This window comes from Pleurodeles waltl, chromosome 7, assembly GCF_031143425.1.
Source record: "Pleurodeles waltl isolate 20211129_DDA chromosome 7, aPleWal1.hap1.20221129, whole genome shotgun sequence".
NCBI lineage: Eukaryota > Metazoa > Chordata > Amphibia > Caudata > Salamandridae > Pleurodeles > Pleurodeles waltl.
The window spans coordinates 1,369,399,902-1,369,420,480 of NC_090446.1; the positions used below are offsets into that span (position 1 = coordinate 1,369,399,902).

The window sequence follows — 20,579 nt, forward strand, 5'->3', positions numbered from 1 at the left end:
ACACACTTAACAGACTGTACAAGTCAACAATCGAACAGCAAAAAAAAGGTACTATTCAAGCAGAATTCAAAATGCTGAATGTGCAAATAAAGTATTTTATAAAATTCTCACTGAATTTTGTAAACCTAAGTGCACAGAAGGATCTCATCCCATGACTCAATAAATGAATAACAAACTGTCACATCATTACACAAACAAAGTAGACATGTTGGTCTCCTATTTAAAACAAAGGAAAACACCAGCACCAGCCCATTTCCAACACTCCCTTTCAAGTGAAGGCTAACCCTTCCTCTGTATTCCTTCAAACAACTATCAAAAAATGAATTTATGGATCTGATCAAATCAAGCATGACATCTGGCGGCCCTTCCAGCCCTTGTTGACCACAAATCAAGAATATTCTTTTAACTACCTCTGCTGGGAAATTATTTTAATAATTCTTTAACTACAGGAAACTTTACAGATTTAAAAAAACATACATATGCCCAATATTGAAGAAAACAAACCTCGCTCCAGATGACCTAAACAATGAAACACTGATCACAAATAGATCTTTCTTGGTCAAACTGATCGAAAGAGCAGCATTCGCCTAGATTTAATAATTCATTGAATGTAACTCCATACTTTCCTACTCCCAAACAGAATTCTGTACGGTAAGATGCAGAGAATCTGCCCTCATCGCCATCTGGGATGACCTTAAAAACAGTGTAGACCGTAATGGCGTTGTTACACTACTTCTCTTGGACCTTTCAGCTGCCTTCTAAACAGTTGACCATGACACTCTAATCCAAAGACTCTATGATGCCGGCATAGAGGGGGTTGCTCTCGAGTGGACTACTTCTTACCTTCAAAACCGAACAAATGTCATCCGTACTCCTCCTTCTCATTCAAACCATACTTTACAAAAGCAGAGGTCCCTCACGGCTCTATCATCTGACCCATACTTTTCAACATCTACATGAAGTAATTATCGGCAATGATCAATTAATTTCAGTTCACATTCTAGAACTATGTAGATGACACACAAATACCTCTTAAACTGGAAAGCCTCCAAAGACATGGAAAATGCAAAAACTTTCACTTGCCTCAGAGCCGTTGATCAGTGGCTGACATGGAGCCACCTCAAATAGAATGCTTCCAAAACTGAAATACTTACATGTGGCAACTCGAAAAATTATGGCTCACTCTGCGTCTGTCCTGACGATCTGGGACCTCCTCCTGAAGTATCTGAGGAAGTAAGAAACCTTGTAATTACCATGTACACCAAATAATCAATGAATGTCCAAGTGGACAAGTTAGCAAAACCAAGCTTTATTACTATGAAAACTCTGCAATGCACCTTCCCCAACCTGGGATTTCCACACAAGGTCCAAGCTACTATCTCTCTTGTACTGTCTAAACCTGATAAGGTCAATAGCCCCTACCTCAGACCATCTTTATCAACTATGAAAAAACTACAACAGATTCAGATCTCTGCTGCCAGACTACTCCTACATGTAAATCCACAAACCCACATCTCCCCTGCCTTGAGGCCCCAACATTTTAGCTGGTTACCAGAAGATCCCCCTTCAAGCTGCTTTGTAACACTTTAGCAGGGAGGCCGTAACCTGCAAAAACGATGTAAGCGGGGAGGACCCGGGTCCTCAGGACCCATACCCCATGGGCACGATAAAGCGCGCCACATCGGTATGCGTGGAGGTTGCACCAACGTACAGACTAGCAAGAGAGAAGAAGACTGTAATTGGAGGAGCGCGAACAGGAGAGACAGAGACTGGGGCAGTGAGGAGAGCCGAGATGGTGTGTGGCGGAACAAGGAGAAAGGCGACAGAAAACCCAGGAGCGAGGAGAGCAAGGACGGAGACCCGAGGAGTGAGGAGAGAGAGGACGGAGACCCGAGGAGTGAGGAGAGCGAGGACGGAGACCCGAGGAGTGAGGAGAGAGGCGATGGAGACCCGAGGAGAAGGGACAAATGAAGCAGGATCAGACGTCAACCAACCAAGAATCCTCTGGAGGAATGCTGAGGCCCGCCACATCCATGGAGGGGCGTGGCTGTCACAGGTATGTGATCGCTTAAGCGATCGGTTTCAGGTTTGGGCACAGGGAAAAGGAAGAAGCAGGAAACAGATGGGGACACAGAGACCCAACTGGCACTATTCTAATTCTACACAGTGATATAGACATGGTCTTGTACGGGAGAAGGTGGCATTAGGGTGATCCCAAAGTTATTTGCATGCATCTGTGACACACGATACCCAGGTATTCTAGAGACTATTTTTCCTACTCAGGCTAACCTAAGTTCCTCCCTCCCTCCACAATGGAACCTGTTATTATGCCTGCATGCCCATAAGAAAAGAGTTAAATAGAAGAAAATCAGACAACACTTACCTGAATCAGGGCCTTTATTTTATTTTCTCCCCATGACCCGGATGACGAGGGCCTTGGAGGACATTGGTACTTCCTGTAACGAATGAAAGAAACAGCGCATACGAAAATGGAAGAAAAGGGAATGGAAAACAGACAACACAATAGCTCTAAACTATACCACAAAGAAGTTTGGGTTCCTTTTTATTTTTGTTTTGTTAGTTTGTTATTTTCTCTTGATGATTCTCTGTGGAACATTGGTATATGTTCCATTGGTTGACGGCCCCAGTAATAAACACCATGGATATACCCCAGATACCGTCCTCCGTGTATTCCTTCTTCCGTTCCATTGGTTGACGGCCCCAGTAATAAACACCATGGATATACCCCAGATACCGTCCTTCCGTGTATTCCTGGTGTCAGAAGTGGGATAAAGACAAGACTGACTGCAAATAGGGAACATGGAAGACAAACCGTCACTTTAGGACAGGATCACACAACTAGCAGAGGGACAACAACATCTACAATTGGCCTGGGAAGAACAGTTGTAGACGGCCCAGACAATTAGGAAAGCGTTAAAAGTTGCACTCAAAAGCCAAGACACCATTATTGGAAATAATCAATTGGTTCATGAATCGGCCATCCAAAGACTCACAGACACAATTGCTACCACCAGGGTACACCCTAACGCCCTGAGTTTTATACTACAGAAACACCAGGAAGGAGAGAACACTGAAGCCTTCTTTACTACTTTTGAAAGAGTTGCTGGCTCAGCTAATTGGCCCCAGGAAAGGTAGGGACAGTACATAGCTCCCCTACTTACAGGTAAGCTGCAAGCTGCTTATCAAGCCATAAACCCCGCGGGTACCACACCGTACGGGGAGATTAAGAAGGCTATACTTGAAAGAGTCGGCCTGGACTCGGAACACTACCGGTTGAAATTCCGTAAAACAAAATGGAATGTACCCGAAACCCCCAGCGCTCTTTTCTATAGAGTTCAGGACCAAGGCCTCAAGTGGTTATGTCCCACAGAAAACACAAAAGAAGAAATAATCTAGACAATATTGTTAGAACAATTCCTGGAAGCACTACCCGTGAACACATGAAGTTGGGTTAAACAACACCCAGAGGCCACGGTCTCCCAGGCCATTGAATTATCAAATGCCTTTCATAGAGCCCCTGAATTCAGAGTAACACCTATGACGGGAGGAACCCAGCTCCCACAAGTTGCACTTCCTCTCAGAAATCCGGTTATCGAACATCCCAGGAAGGACACCTACATGTGTGCTAACCCCGTAAGGAACCAAGCCAGAGTCCACAGTGTTTTAAATGTGCTTAATGGGGCCACATCGCACGGAATTGTCAACATAAAATACCAACCCCAGAGCCAATGGAAGTAGGAATAATGAGGGGCATAGTTCTGTGGGCCTGCAGGAAAACTCCGCAGTATGCCTGGACAATAAAAGAAAATCAGACAACAGCTTTGGCATTAATCGATTCAGGATGTTGTCAATCTGTAATCAATGCAAGCCGGGTCTCTCTTGACCAGTGGGTAACAGGAGAGACCGTCGCTATCAGTTGTGTTCACGGAGAATGCAAAGAATACCCCATAGCCGAGATAACTATTGACTGGAGAGGAAATGAAGAGAAGAAGATAAAAGTACGAGCTATACCACAGTTGGTGGAAGATATTATTATAGGTACAGATTATCCGGACTTTTAACTTCTGCTGGAAGAAATATACAGGCAAAACTCGGTCACTGCATGGCTGACCAACGCCCCCTTCTCCAACAACCAGACTGAACCAGGGAGAACAGAACAATGTTAAGCAAGATGGAAAAAAGAGAACAAAGTAAACACTACTACACAAAGGTCCCAGAAAATAGCCAAACCACTACACATCCGACAGGGAAAAGAGTCCTAACAACACAGGGACGATTTAGAGTATGTCAGAGAGAGGATGCCTCTCTGAAGACCGCATGGACATCTGCTGTCACAGAACCAACCGAACAAGTGGGTCCCTATTTCCTCATCAAGAGCGGATTGTTGTATAGAGTTCCACACCAGAACCAGGATAGGAAAACACAGTTGATTGTTCGCGCTCCCTTCTGTACCCAAGTTGTGCAACTAGCGCATGGACAAGCAGGGGGCAGTCATTATGGCAGGGATAAAATGTAGAAGTATTTATTCCGCTGCTTCTACTGGCCAGTGGTCTTCTCAGATATCAGGAGATTTTGTAGCTCTTGTCCAAAATGTCAAATGATAAACCCCCCAAATAACCTGAAAGCACCATTATTCCCCCTTCCCATAATCGAGGACCCATTCTCTAGGGTTGGGGTGGATCTGGTAGGTCTGTTGATATCCTCCTCAAGGGGTTACAAATATTTATTAGTTTTAGTGGATTACACTACTCGTTATCCAGAAGCAATACCTCTCACTAGTATGTCTAGCAAGAATGTAGCCCACACCATGATTGGGTTTTTCTCTAGAGTGGGATTTCCCCAAGAGATACTGACCGACCAAGGTACTCCGTTCATGTGCCGGCTCATGGCCCAGATATGCCAACTACTAGGGGTGAAACAGATACGCACCTCAGTATATAACCCCCAAACCGACGGACTGGTGGAGCGGTATAACAGAACCATCAAAACCCTCCTGAAGAAAACCATCACAGAGTCAGGTCGGGATTGGGATAAAAAGCTACCCCTTGTCCTGTACGCCTATCCCACGTGTATGCAATAGATCTATAAGTGACATACATGACATCCAGACTGTTTTGTCTTTGGATCCTACTACTCCTTCTGGTGTTAGTATGGAGGATTTACTTATTCATCTGAACATTCAACCTAATTTGGATCTCGATAGTGGCTTAAAACCCAAATGTACCTTTGTCCCTTTATTACCGCCTGACAATAATATTGATGTCTTCTATAAGGTACTGACCTCTTTGAACTGGAGGACAAACTCAGGACACATACTCTCAGATTAAAAAACAACTTAAACTACAATGAGTTCTTGGCACTACAGAGACTCTCTGTATGCACCAACATTGTCATCAGAGAGGCTGATAAAGGGGGCAATGTGGTGGTTAAGAATAGATCGGACTATGTGTCCTAAATTGACAGACAACTCAGTGATACAAAAGCCTACACACATTTACCTGACAACCCTCCACAAAAAGTTGTAAGTCTAATTGGTGACAGACTGACGTATTGGAAGAATTTGTGCCTTCTCTCGGACCAGGAGTACAGATATCTGTATAATAGTACACCCCGGGCACCTTGCATTTATATTCTACCTAAAGTTCACAAGTCTGGGTTGGTCCCTCCTGGTAGGCCCATCATTTCTGGTATAGGCTCACCGAATGAACAAATCTCAGAATATATTGACTCATTTTTACAACCTTTGGTACGTAATTTACCATCATATATACAGGACTCTAGGGATCTATTGTGCCAATTGGAGGATATCGATTGGACGGATGAGTACACCTTTGTGACCCTGGACGTTAGTTCATTGTACACTTCCATTCCATTACATTGGAAAAGGGTTTAGATATGCTTTCCGTAACACTTGCTGACTGTGATGCAAGTTTGTATGAACATACTCAAATAATTCTGGATCTCACTAGACTAGTTCTGGAGAACAATGTGTTTCTACATAAAGGACGTTGGTATCAGCAAGAAGAGCTTGGAGGCCTAGCACAACGTTTCCGTGCTAGGGGATACTCAGAAAATTTGATTTCCAAGGCTAGCAAACGGATTGCGTTGAAACAACGTCAAGCTTTACTTATCAGAGGCCGCACCAAACAGACCCATTCGGACAAAAAGAAGGCCATTCCATTTATTACTAGGTTCAGCAGTATGCTAGTTTATCGGATATTGAAAAAACACTGGCATTTATTATTGTTAGATGCTGGCTTGGCTTCTGTAACTAACAAAACACCATCCATTACACACAGCAGGGGCAAAACATTGAGAAACCTTTTATGTCCCAGCTTTCTTGCACCACCTACCAAAACACCCCAGCTTACTTGGCTCTCTAATAAACCCATTGGTTTTTATAAATGTGGTTGATGTGTGTCATGTTCTATGGCCCTTAACAAAACGATGACTTTTTCTTACACTACGGATGTTACCCACCATATCAGACATTTTATCAACTGTAACACCAAGTATACTGTTTACTGCATTATTTGCGTGTGTGGATTGATATATGTGGGTAGCACTATTCGTCCATTGAAAGAACGAATATAAGAACATATTAGAGCGATTAGGAACCATACTCTAACTTACCTTCTTGCAACACATTTCAACTTACTGCATGGGGAGAATGACATTCTCAACATCAGATTTCATGGAATTACCCATGTCGACATTTCGCCCAGATTTGGTAATAGGACAAAGGACTTACGTAGATGTGAGGCCAAATGGATATTAAAACTTCAGGCTGTGGAAATGGGCCTTAACATGGACCGAGAGTTACATGTTTTCCTTAGCTAGCTATGTCTTATGTAATGTAGTTCCTGCATGTATTATAGTTCTTCATGTACTATTGTCCCCTCTAACACCCATGGTGCAACTATGACTTGGATATTCCTTCTTATTATCATCATTAAACTACATCTACAATGTTTTTCGTTGTTTTAGTGGTATGGGCCTCCGGGTGTTTGTATTTTTGCGTGGTATAACATCTTGTGACAGTAGCCACACTCCTTCATGTTGCTGGAACAATTATCTTTGTCAGACATACTAAGCTTGTTTGCCGAGCACTGTATGCTGTTTCTCCTATAAACATCCGATTACTTATCCCATCTCGATGTACATAGCTATACTTTATCCCCTTCTGTGCCGCGGACGTAATGGTTACGTCCTGCGGCACAGTGCTCCTGTGCTGAGGACGTAACCATTACATCCTCGGCACGGAGCCCGGAGGGAGTGCTAGCGCTCCCTCCATGGGGTTCCCCCCCACCCCCAAGGCGGGGATGGAAGAGGAAGACCTTCCCCTTCCATCCCTACCCCCACCAACCCCCCCATCCCCCTGTAATGACATCAGCGCGCGATCGGGCAGCAGGAATGGCCACTAGACGCCAGGGATTTTTATTTTCATGTGAAATGTTTGTGTTTGCAAGCGGCCCCTTGGGCAAGGGTCGCTCCCTTTTGGGGGTATGTTTATGTTGGCCATTTCTGCCCCCCTTGGGGGCAGATCGGCCTATTATTTTTAGGCTGATCTGCCCCCAAGGGGGGAAGAATCCACTAGACGCCAGGGATTTTTATTTTTTTACTATTTTTAAAATGTTTGTGTTTGGGAGAGGCCCCTTGGACAAGGATCGCTCCCGTTTGGGGGCATGTTTATTGTGCCCATTTCTGCCCCCCTTGGGGCAGATCGGCCTATTATTTTTAGGCCGATCTGCCCCCAAGGGGGGCAGAATCCACTAGACACCAGGGATTTTTTTTTGTTCTAGAAAATGTTTACGTGTTTGGGAGCTGCCCCTTGGGCAAGGGTCGCTCCCTTTTGGGCGCATGTTTATTGTGGCCATTTCTGCCTCCCTTGGGGCAGATCGGCCTATTATTTTTAGGCTGATCTGCCCCCAAGGGAGGCAAAAGCCACTTAGACACCAGGTATAGTGTGTGTGTGTGTTAGTGGAGGGGAGGCAACCCCTTGGGCAAGGATCACTCCCCTTTGGGGGCACTTGTACCAAGGCCATTTCTGCCCCCGTTGGGGGCAGATCGGCCTATTATTTTAAATATCATCTGCCCTCAAGGGGGGCAGAAACCACTAGAACGCCAGGGATTTTTAAAAATATGTTTATTTATGTGGGGGCGTCCCCTTGGGCAAGGGGCACCCCCCCAAGGGGGGCATTGAACTGTTGGCCATTTCTGCCACCCTTGGGGGCAGATGGGCCTATTTTTTTTAGGCCCATAGGCACCAGGGATAGTGTGTGTGTGTGGTCTGTTTTTTGTTTGGGGGTGGGCCCTTGGGGACACACAACTAAAGGAAGTTTCTGCCCTCCTTAGGGCAGATAGGCCTATTTTTTAGTAGGCTCCTCTGCCCCTATGACAGAATCCACTTAGGCACCAATTTCTAAATGCTTGATGGTGGGATGTTTGTCAACTGACGAAGTATTTGCATTTGTGATAATTGTTTTCCTCCTTTTTGTTCTAGTTCAAAGCTTTTGCTTTCTTTGCTGTGACTCCTTGCGGTTTTGGCGGTGGTTGGCCTGCGGTTTGCATAGTTGTATGTTTTAGGTAAGTAAAAACAATTTACAAAGGAGTATTGTTGCCATGTATGAATGACATGTTTGTAGGTGGTGTGCTAAATGCAGGTTTGTGTGAAATTGTCCTTAGATTTGTGCACAATTATATTTGTGTTGTCTTTTCTTTCTTTCTTTTTAGTGGGATATCATTGGTGATTGCTGTGTCTGTGCAGAGTAGTTGCTGTGATTCAAGCTTTTTCAGGCAAGTGAGCGGTATAGTTTTTGAGTTTATAACTCTTACTAATAAAGCTACACTTTATTACTTATCTTACACAATGCTGGTTGGTGGTGGTGCATTTGTCCAGTTAATTTTCGTAGGAAAGATCATGCCTAGCCGCAGAATGACCGCTCAGCATGTGGTTGGTATGCTTTTTGAGTCATTGTCTGATAATGATTATGAGACGGACTCTGCATCTGAGGCAGAGGAGGAAGTGAGGGATTCTGGCAGTGAAGTTTCTGCCAGAGAGGAATCTTCTGATGAGGAAGTCACACTGAGTGCAGATGAAGGGCCTATTTTAGAGGAGGACACTGATGTGCCATTAGTGCAGCAACCTGGGGCTGAAAGGTTTCCCGTTAGAAGACCTGAACTCTGGGTTGCCCCAAACATGGAGCAGCCAGAGTTGCCTGCCTTTACTGGTCTCCCGGGGTGTAGAGTCAATACTGAAAACGTTTTGCCTGTCAATTTCTTTGAGTTATTTGTGGATGATGTGTTTTTGGAAGAGATTGTTGAGCAGACTAATTTGTATGCGGAGCAGTATTTGAGGGACAACGCTGCTAGACTTAGGCCGCACTATAGAGCTGCCCAGTGGATTCCCACAAATTTGGAGGAGATGAAAAGGTTTTTAAGTTTGACTCTTTTGATGGGGTTGTTAAGGAAGCCGTCACTGGCTTCTTATTGGTCTACTAGTCCCTTGATGGGAACAGCTATATTTCCTGCAACAATGAGTCGTAATCGGTATTTGCTTCTTCTCAGGATGCTGCATTTTATTGACAATGCATTAGCCTTGCCACAAGATCACCCTGATTCTGACCGTCTTTTTAAGATTAGGCCTGTCGATCATTTTGTAGATCGGTTTTCAGAGGTCTATGTTCCAGGGAAAGAAATAGCTGTGGACGAGTCTTTGGTCCTCTTCAAGGGTCGTTTGGTTTTTAGGAAGTACATTCCTAGCAAGAGGGCACGATGTGGAATTAAATTGTATATGCTGTCTGAAAGTAGTACAGGATATGTGTATAATTTCCGTGTCTACACTGGTAGGGATTCCAGTACTGACCCCCCTGGTTGTCCTCCCACTTTTGGAGTTACTGAGAAAATTGTGTGGGAACTTGGTAGACGACTGTTCAACAAAGGTCACCTTTTGTATGTAGATAACTTTTACACTGGAGTGCAGTTGTTCAAGGAATTGTTTAAAGTGGACACTCTTGCTTGTGGCACAATTCGTTGTAACCGGAAAGGCTATCCAAGGGAGCTTGTCTGTAAAAAACTTGAGAGGGGACAGTGCAGTGCCTTGTGGAATGATGAGCTGCTAGCTTTGAAGTTTTCAGACAGGAGAGATGTCTACATGCTAAGTACCATCCATGATGAGAGTACTTCCTCCGTGACGGTTTGGGGCCAGGTTGCTGAAGTGCGCAAACCTGTGTGCATTTTAGATTATAATAAGCGCATGGGAGGTGTAGATAGAGTTGATCAGCGGTTGGAACCTTATACTGCTATTCATAAGTCTTACGTTTGGTATAAGAAGTTAGCAATTCACCTCTTCCACTTAGCAACTTTTAATGCTTTTATTGTGTTTAAGGATAGGTCTCCAGAGTCAAAGATGATATTTGTGAAATTTCAGGAGTCAATGATAGAGAGCCTTATTGTGGTAGAACCGGCCAGAGTTCTTAGAGAAGCAGTGGTGGAGGATGTGGCTAGATTGAAAGATCGCCACTTTGCTGAGCACATTCCTCCCACACCCAAGAAAGACTTTCCAGCTAAGAAATATAGAGTGTGTTTTCGAAGAGGTATCCGGAGGGAGACTCGAATGTACTGCCCAGATTGTCCTTCAAAGCCTGGGCTGTGTGTGGGTGGTTGTTTTAAGAATTACCACACCCAGAAGAATTACTGGGAACAACCATGAGTGTAAACTCATGTCTGTTTTGTATTTTCATGTGTTAAGTTTCATGGTTAGCATTTCTGTCATGTACTTAGTTAGAGCTTTTGTGTTTGTAGTTTTGTAATTATTTCTAATTAGTTAGGGGTTTCTTTGTTAAAAAAAAAAAAAGTAATGCCATTGTGTGTGGAGTGGGGCTTGGCTGAGGGTGTACATAGTGTACATATTGACTTGCTGTTGGCTACTGCAACACACTGCCAGCCAAACACCAGTCCACACACTCCCATCAGCTGGTGTGATTGTTGGATCAGGCATGTGGGCGTATGTAAGTGATGGGCCCTTGAGTGGCGCTGTTTGTCGATGTGAGTGTTGTAATGTGCTGGGCCCGTGGCTGGCGGTGTGAATGGTCTTGTGCGTGTCATGTATGAAAGGTGTGTGAATGGACTGTAAAGCGGTCGGTGCCTTGCCGTGGCTTTACAGCTCACGAGCTGTGAACCATTGGTTCCGTTTTTTGGCCTTTCAGTTATTAACAGTGCATTTCATTTTTGTGAAATCTCTTGTTAAAAAAATTTGATACACTGAACCATCACTCACCGTCGTGCCAAATCCAACCAGTACGTGTGGTAAAAATAACAAAACCTGCTCAGCTGTAATCAGGTGTCGCAGCACACCTGTGACACGCTAGGTGCCTCGGGTGGGACCCCGATGATGAAGCATGCCACCAACTTGGTTGGTGGATGAGGGGTCTTTTTCACATAACCTAAGTGCGTTTCTTTTCACAATTTTAGTGTTTGCCACATCACAGACGTATGTGGACACATCAAAATGATATATTACAAAACTACCTGTGTTTGGGGGGAGGGGGCACCTATGTTTTTGGTCCTGGGTGCGGCCTTTTTTTTAAACTAGACACCCCAAGGAGTCCAGGGAGGTGTGGCTTGCGTGGATCCCCCAACATTTTCTTACCCAGACTCCTCTGCAAACCTCAAAATTTGCTTAAAAAAGCATATTTTCCTGACTTTCGTTTGTACGATCACCGCTCCAGCACAAAATTCCTACTCCCAAGCATTCCCCCTCAGTCTTCCAAGTCAAATGACACCTCACTTGTGTGGGTCCCTGTGACGGGGTCCTTTATCCCGAGTCGAGGGGATATTGGAAGAAGGTGACAGACGCGGCACTTAAGGGTGTAGTACGTTTATTTATTTCTTCGTTGAGATTGTAGCACTAGCTTTTCCGTCAAAGTGTTATATTCCAAGTCCAAAACTAATATATAAATCCCTTTTCTTTTCAGGGTTCCTTGATGTTCCCGGGACAGCCTGGTCCGGTCCGGAGGGAGAGGTCTTGTTCACCCGGCTCTCATGGCCCCAGGATTTCCCAAAACAAAGAAGGAGAAAGGAACAGGTAAGTGGGGAAATTTATCTATATAGGGTTAATTGGGGTTAGTAAGGAGTGAGAGGGGGGGGGGTTTGTGTGGAGGTGGAGGAATGTGGGGGTACGTTTCTCTTATGTCTTCCTTTCGTTGTGCCCTGTTTGTGATCCCCTTACAGTTCTATCCACTGGTCTGGGTACGGTCCTTGTGGGGTTACCCTTCAGTTAACTGTGGTGCTGATTAAATAGGATCCCCTTCCCTACACGACCTCAGCCCTCTCCTCTTAGCCCCTTTAAACCCAGCCAACCACCCAGAACCCCAGTCCCAGCCCCGGTACGCTCGTACCTGACTTGGCCACGCCCCTCCAGGGACGTGGCCGGCTTGTAGGCGATCTCCCGACTTCGTCTCGACAGGGGCGGGAGGCGCCCAAGGGTTTCCGCTCTCTGTCCGCTGTTCCTTCTCTACGGCGGGGTTTTCCTTCTCTCTTGGTGGTCCGCGGCGTTCGTCTCTCCGGCTCTCCCTGACGTCGGCGTCTCTCTCTGGGTTGCGCGACTCTTCCTCTCCGTCGGTCGTCCCTCCTCCTTCTATCTGACGGATGACGTTGGACGTCATCACGTCAGGAATCCCTCGGGTGCCCCCGGGGTATCCTCCGGCGGCCGTTCGCTCCGACCCGGAACCGGCGTCCGGAGGCGCCCGGTTACACATCCCCTCACATGAATGGGGCTGATCGAGCCCCACCAGATCCGGAAACCGGGACAAATAGTCAGCCTGACCCATAAGGTCACCAGGGAGGTGGCAAACCTGGAAGGAGAAAGGTTGGAGTTCCATGAACCATCTCAATATACGATTGTTGGTATTCTTATATCTTGAGAGCCACGTAAGGGGTGCATGGTCCGTATACAGTAGGAAAGGTCTGCCCAAAAGATAGTATTGGAGACTTTCGATAGCCCACTTAATGGCAAGACATTCCCACTCTATAATGGGGTATCTTTGCTCCCTGGGAAATAGCTTACGGCTAATAAAGACGACGGGATGGCTCACTCCGTCTTCATCCTTTTGAAAAAGAACGGCCCCTACCCCCACGTCGGAGGCATCCGTTTGGAGATGAAAGGGTTTGTCAAACTCAGGACATTTCAATATCGGTTGAGTGGTGAGACACCTTTGCAAGGTATGATAACTATGAAGTTGAGTCGGGTCTAGTCGTGGGATGTTGTTGGGCTGTCCTTTTCTTAAGAGATTGGTTAGGGGGGCAGCCAAACTGGAATAGTGGGGAATGAACCTTCGATAGTACCCTACTAGACCTAAAAAGGAACGAACTCCCTTCTTCGTGGTGGGAGCATTGGTGTGTAGGATGGCTTTGATTTTATTCTTTTGGGGTCGAAGTATACCGTTGCCAATGTGATAACCCAGGTAGGAGATCTCACTAAAAGCCAGTCGGCTCTTGGCGGGGTTGGCTGTCAGCCCAGCCTTCCTTAAAGCCGAGAAGATGTGGTCTATGTGGACCACATGGTCTTCCCAGGTCTCACTGAAAATAACGATGTCATCCAGATAGGCCGCCGCGTATCTGGTATGAGGTCGTAATATGCTGTCAATGAGACGTTGGAAGGTGGCGGGGGTGCCATGTAACCCAAAAGGGAGAACCTTAAAGTGATACAATCCTGAGGGGGTAGCGAAAGCCGTCTTTTCCTTGTCTTCGGGACCCAACGGGATCTGCCAATATCCCTTGGTCAAGTCAAGGGTAGACATGTATTTCGCTTTCCCCAACCTTTCTAAGAGCTCGTCTATCCTAGGAAGAGGATAGGTGTCAAATTGTGATATGGAATTGACCCGTCTAAAGTCAATACAGAAACGTATAGACCCATCAGGTTTGGGTACCAAGACCACGGGCGAACACCAGGGGCTTTGGGAAGGTTCTATGATGTCTAGATCTAACATCTTCTCGATTTCGTTTTCTACGAGGGTTTTCCTAGCTTCAGGGATACGATAAGGTTTTAGTCGTACGGTCTTCCCAGGTGGTGTGAGGATTTGATGATGTACCAATCGTGTCCTACCGGGTACCGAGGAGAACACCCGACCGTGTTTATCGAAGAGATTCTTCAATTGTCTATTTTGTTGAATCGAGATCTCTGTATTAATGATAGGAACCTCTCTCTCGCCAGGGGGATCAGTGGGGCACCACCCTATCTCTAGTTCCTTAACGGTATTAACTAGGCAGCCGTGCCTTGGGTCGTTCGGAGGTTCTTCCCATCTTTTTAATAAGTTAACATGGAAGATCTGTGACCTAGGGGGAGTGTCGTTAAGCTGAATTTTATAAGTTACGGGGGTTACTAGTCCTGTTACGGTGTAGGGTCCTTGCCACTTGGCCAACAATTTGTTGTCTGAACTGGGGAGAAGAACTAGCACTTTATCTCCTAGGGAAAAGGACCTCAATTGGGTATTCCGATCATAATTCCTTTTCTGTTTGTCTTGGGCCCTCTCCATGTGTTCCCTTACGCTTTCCCATACTGTATGTAGGTGGGTTTTTAACTCACGGGCGTACTTTAGAATGGTTTTTTCCCCGTCTTCTTCTTCCCACATCTCAGCGGCCATATCTAGTAGGGTCCGTGGTTGTCGCCCAAACAACAGCTCAAACGGACTATGGCCCGTAGAGGCTTGTTCGTGTGTCCTGATTGCGTATAATACTAAAGGGAGTTTCCTATCCCAGTCCTTACCAGTCTCCGAGATAGTTTTCTTTAGTAGTGTTTTGAGGGTACGGTTATATCTCTCCACCAAACCATCGGTTTGTGGATGATAAACCGACGTCCGTAACTGTTTAATCCCCAATAGCTGACATATTTGTGTCATCAGGTTGGACATAAATTGGGTACCTTGGTCCGTTAGGATTTCTCGAGGAAACCCAATTCGGGAAAAGAACCCTATCATGGCGTGAGCAACACTTTTGGTGTTAATACTAGAGAGGGGAATAGCCTCAGGGTATCTCGTGGCGTAATCTACTAATACCAATATATAACGATAGCCTCTCGACGAGGGCAGAAGAGGGCCAACGAGGTCCATCCCTATTCTGGAGAAGGGGACATCAATGATGGGGAGGGGTTGTAAAGGGGCCTTTCTCCGTGAGCCTGGGTCAATCAATTGGCATTTTGGACATTGTTGACAGAATTTCCTAATCTGGGAAAATACCCCCGGCCAGTAAAACTTCCTCAACAAATACTCCTCTGTTTTCTCCCTCCCATAGTGTCCACCCCCGGGCTGGCTGTGTGCTAAGTGTAGAACTTGTTGTCTATAAGGTTCTGGAACTATCAACTGTTTCTTTTCGTCTTGGTCTTTGTAAGTGACTCGGTATAATAGGTCCTTAACTATGGTGAACGAGGGACCCTTATCCTGGGGGTTCCGTGGGCGTGCACTTTTCCATGCATGAATTAAACTGGGGTCTTCTCTTTGCGAAGTCCGGAAGCTGGGAAGAGCAGTGAGGGCGAGGACCTTTGTAATTACCCTGGTCCTGCTGGAGGGGTCTTGGGTATAGGCTTTCTCAATTATTCTTTTCTCCTTCCGGGTGAGTTTAGGTTGTACCCTCGGAGGTTATAGAGGCATATTGGAGAAAGGAGCGTCCTTCCACCAGTTGTTGGTTTCTTCGAGCTGTCTAAGGCTGTCTAGGAGTTGCGGGAACTCCGAAAAGTCAGTTCCTATAATCGCTTCTTCAACCAGTTGCTCTACTAAACCCACTCTTATGGGTATTTCTTTTCCTCCCCAGGTGAGGGTTGTCCAGATTAGGGGATATTCTCTGGTTTCCCCATGGACGCAACAGATTGATACCGTGAATTCCGAAGTGTAGTAATGTGCGTTGAACAACCCGGCCCTGACCACAGATTGGCTGCACCCTGAATCGATGAGGGCCACTGTGCTTTTCCCATTGATAATCAGTCTCTTTTTATAAGGGGTGTCTCTTTTCCCTGTGTAAAAGACTCTTCCCCTTGTGACCCCTATTTCCATGGGTTCTGGTTTTTCTGTCTTCAGGGGGCAACCTCGAGCTATGTGGCCCCATTCCCCGCAACTGAAACACTGAGGTTGTTGTATATAGGGCCTATCTAGTCCCCGGGATTTCGCTATGTCCTCATTGATTCTTCGTCCCGCTGTCGAGGATGTTCCCGAACCAAGACGCAGGGGACTAGGTGTTGATCGGGGGGGGGTTACTTTGAATTCAAGGGAGCGATGAAAGGCACAGGCCAACTCGATGGTAGTATTGGTATCCGGGTTTGGATGTTGTTTGATCCAGTTGCGTGTAGACGGAGGCAGAGCATCCAAGTATTGCTCTAAGAGCACGATCTCAATAATGTCTTCCCGATTTGTCCCTATGGGACCCAACCATTTGAGACCCAGATCTTTGATCCTAAAATATAGTGCCCGGGGATTTTCATTGGTTCCCCACTTCGCTTTTCTAAACCGGACGCGATAATGTTCAGAATCAAAACCCACCCGTTCTAAGATGCTCTTTTTAATATCCTTATAGGGGGTTATTCCACCGGGGTTTACCGCTTGATAGGCGGCTTGAAGAGTCCCCGTCAATAAGGGGGCGATATATTGGCCCCATCGCTCCTGAGGCCAAGTAGCGGAAGTAGCAACTCGTTCAAAATTGGTGAAAAAGGCATCGGGGTCTTCACCTTCTTGATATCGTTGTAAGACCGAACTGGGCACATTCGGGTGTACGCGGGAAGCAGCGATGGTATCTGTGAGATTCTTAATGGCGGTTTCATGAACCAACTGGTTGTTGGCCATTATGGTGGCCTGACTCTTAAGGGCATTTTGTAGTGCCTCTCTTTCCAATTTGGCCTCTTTTTGTTGCTCTTCCCACACTAATTGTAGGTGTCTTTGTCCGGAGGCCAACTGTTGCATCATATCGGATAGGGTACACTTCTCCTCCATGGTTGGGAAGTCTCTGTCACCTATTCCAACGTCCCACTTCTGACACCACTGTGACGGGGTCCTTTATCCCGAGTCGAGGGGATATTGGAAGAAGGTGACAGACGCGGCACTTAAGGGTGTAGTACGTTTATTTATTTCTTCATTGAGATTGTAGCACTAGCTTTTCCGCCAAAGTGTTATATTCCAAGTCCAAAACTAATATATAAATCCCTTTTCTTTTCAGGGTTCCTTGATGTTCCCGGGACAGCCTGGTCCGGTCCGGAGGGAGAGGTCTTGTTCACCCGGCTCTCATGGCCCCAGGATTTCCCAAAACAAAGAAGGAGAAAGGAACAGGTAAGTGGGGAAATTTATCTATATAGGGTTAATTGGGGTTAGTAAGGAGTGAGAGGGGGGGGGTTTGTGTGGAGGTGGAGGAATGTGGGGGTACGTTTCTCTTATGTCTTCCTTTCGTTGTGCCCTGTTTGTGACCCCCTTACAGTTCTATCCACTGGTCTGGGTACGGTCCTTGTGGGGTTACCCTTCAGTTAACTGTGGTGCTGATTAAATAGGATCCCCTTCCCTACACGACCTCAGCCCTCTCCTCTTAGCCCCTTTAAACCCAGCCAACCACCCAGAACCCCAGTCCCAGCCCCGGTACGCTCGTACCTGACTTGGCCACGCCCCTCCAGGGACGTGGCCGGCTTGTAGGCGATCTCCCGACTTCGTCTCGACAGGGGCGGGAGGCGCCCAAGGGTTTCCGCTCTCTGTCCGCTGTTCCTTCTCTACGGCGGGGTTTTCCTTCTCTCTTGGTGGTCCGCGGCGTTCGTCTCTCCGGCTCTCCCTGACGTCGGCGTCTCTCTCTGGGTTGCGCAACTCTTCCTCTCCGTCGGTCGTCCCTCCTCCTTCTATCTGACGGATGACGTTGGACGTCATCACGTCAGGAATCCCTCGGGTGCCCCCGGGGTATCCTCCGGGGGCCGTTCGCTCCGACCCGGAACCGGCATCCGGAGGCGCCCGGTTACAGTCCCCAAAGCGGAGTCAGCCTAAAGATGTATAAAAGAAGAATATGTCCTTATCAACTCGCTGTGCTATCCTCTCTATCTCTGCAAGTTTTTGACCTTATTCTGTTGCAGGCACCTGGCCCACCCACACAAGTGAGGTATCATTTTTACCGGGAGACCTGGGGGAACGCTGGGTGGAAGGAAATTTGTGGCTCCTCTCAGATCCTAGAACTTTCTGTCACCGAAATATGAGGAAAATGTGTTTTTTTAGACATATTTTGAGGTTTCCAAAGGATTCTGGGTAACAGAACCTGGTCAGAGCCCCACAAGTCACCCCATCTTGGATTCCCCTAGGTCTCTAGTTTTCAAAAATGCACAGGTGTGGTAGGTTTCCCTAGGTGCCGGTTGAGCTAGAGGCCAAAATCTACAGGTAGGCACTTTGCAAAAAACACATCTGTTTTCTGTCAAAAAATGGGATGTGTCCACGTTGTGTTTTGGGGCATCTCCTGTCGCGGGCGCTAGGCCTACCCACACAAGTGAGGTACCATTTTTATCGAGAGACTTGGGGGAACATAGAATAGCAAAACAAGCGTTATTGCTCCTTGTCTTTCTCTACATTTTTTCCTTCCAAATATAAGAGAGTGTGTAAAAAAGACATCTATTTGAGAAATGCCCTGTAATTCACATGCTAGTACGGGCACCCCGGAATTCAGAGATGTGCAAATAACCACTGCTCCTCAACACCTTAACTTGTGCCCATTTTGGAAATACAAAGGTTTTCTTGATAGCTATTTTTTACTCTTTATATTTCAGCAAATGAATTGCTGTATACCCGGTATAGAATGAAAACCCACTGCAGGGTGCAGCTCATTTATTGACTCTGGGTACCTAGAGTTCTTGATGAACCTACAAGTCCTATATATCCCCGCAAGAGTCCAGCAGACGTAACGGTATATTGCTTTCAAAAATCTACCATTGCAGGAAAAAATTACAGAGTAAAACGTAGAGAAAAATTGCAGTTTTTTTCACCTCAATTTCAATATAATTTTTTTCCAGTTGTTATTTTCTGTAGGAAACCCCTGTAGGATCTACACAAATTACCCCTTGCTGAATTCAGAATTTGTCTACTTTTCAGAAATGTTTCGGTTTCTGGGATCCAGCATTGGTTTCATGCCCATTTCTGTCACTGACTGGAAGGAGGCTGAAAGCACAAAAAATCGTAAAAATGGGGTATGTCTCAGTAAAATGCCAAAATTGTGTTGAAAAATTGGGTTTTCTGATTCAAGTCTGCCTGTTCCGGAAAGCTGGGAAGCTGGTGATTTATCAAGCTGCTGACTTATAGTCGCGTGTACAATGTTTCACCGACTGCTTGTCGGATTACAACAGAACTCGGGTCTAAGACACTTGTCTGGATTACGGTGAGTCGGAGGCGGGGTTTCTAAGGTCTTTTTGTAATTTAGTACTGGGATTTTCATTTTGCACTGTTTCTTTGATTCACCAGGCGCCCGGAGGGAGCAAGATGACGCATTCTATATTTTTTACTTTTTAGGTTGTGATTTTATCACCGCAAACCCTTTGTTGATGCCATTTTCAGGGAAAAAAACACAAGCCTTCTTCTGCAGCCCCTTTTTCCCATTTTTTCTAAAAAAAACGAAATTTTCACTGTATTTTGGCTAATTTCTTGGCCTCCTTCTGGGGAACCCACAAAGTCTGGATACCTCTAGAATCCCTAGGATGCAGGAAAAAAAGGACGCAAATTTGGCGTGGGTAGCTTATGTGAACAAAAAGTTATGAGGGCCTAAAAGCGAACTGCCCCAAATAGCCAAAAAAAGGCTCGGCACAGGAGGGGGAAAAAGGCCCGGCAGCGAAGGGGTTAATATATGTTTGTGTTATTATGCGTAACTGTTATTTGTATTGTTCAGTTTACTTAATAACTATTACTACTTTGGCTGCTTTAAACAAGTTTTGGTTGACGTTTATTTCTGTTGTGTCTGCTTAACACATATTTGTCCTCCATATTGAATTGTTATTATTATCATGTATTGCTTTTTATTCTTATTTTTTTATTGCCATTGTTGTTCTCATTTAATCTTCTTTATGACCAGGTCTGACAGCGATCTGTTCTTTTCACAAATCTTGTCTTTTTTCACAATGTGGTGTGTTTCTCATCTGTCTTTCAGCAGCTCCTTTCCTGTTTAGTGCAACAATTGTTTTTTATACTTAGCTCTCTCTTTTTTTCACATGTACTGGCGGAGTTATCCAATGTGGTCTGTACATTTCGTATCATTGAGTTCCCGATTCCAATATGGCTGCCATGTAGCCAGTGTTACTCGAACTCTGCATTCTCCTATGCTCTGTCTAATCCTACCTCGATTTCTATGACTTCTTTTTTCACGTGATGGCGCTGACTTATAGTCGCGCGTACAATGTTTCACCAACTGCTTGTCGGATTACAACAGAACTCGGGTCGAAGACACTTGTCTGGATTACGGTGAGTCGGAGGCCGGGTTTCTAAGGTCTTTTTTAATTTAGTACGGGGATTTTCATTTTGCACGGTTTCTTTGATTCACCAGGCGCCCGGAGGGAGCACAATGACGCATTCTAT

At 45.8% G+C, this 20,579-nt stretch overlaps 1 long non-coding RNA gene across 1 annotated transcript in view; it reads right to left on the minus strand.

Annotated features, from left to right (window-relative positions):
- Positions 1-1,159: 1,159 nt before the first annotated feature.
- Positions 1,160-20,579, minus strand: part of LOC138246325 (uncharacterized) — a 44,359-nt gene continuing 24,939 nt past the window's right edge. Inside the window, exons 2-3 of the long non-coding RNA XR_011194263.1 lie at positions 2,384-2,456; positions 1,160-1,225 (exon numbers count right to left, since the gene is read on the minus strand). This is a non-coding gene — a long non-coding RNA (uncharacterized lncRNA). The remainder of the gene's footprint in view (positions 1,226-2,383; positions 2,457-20,579) is intronic.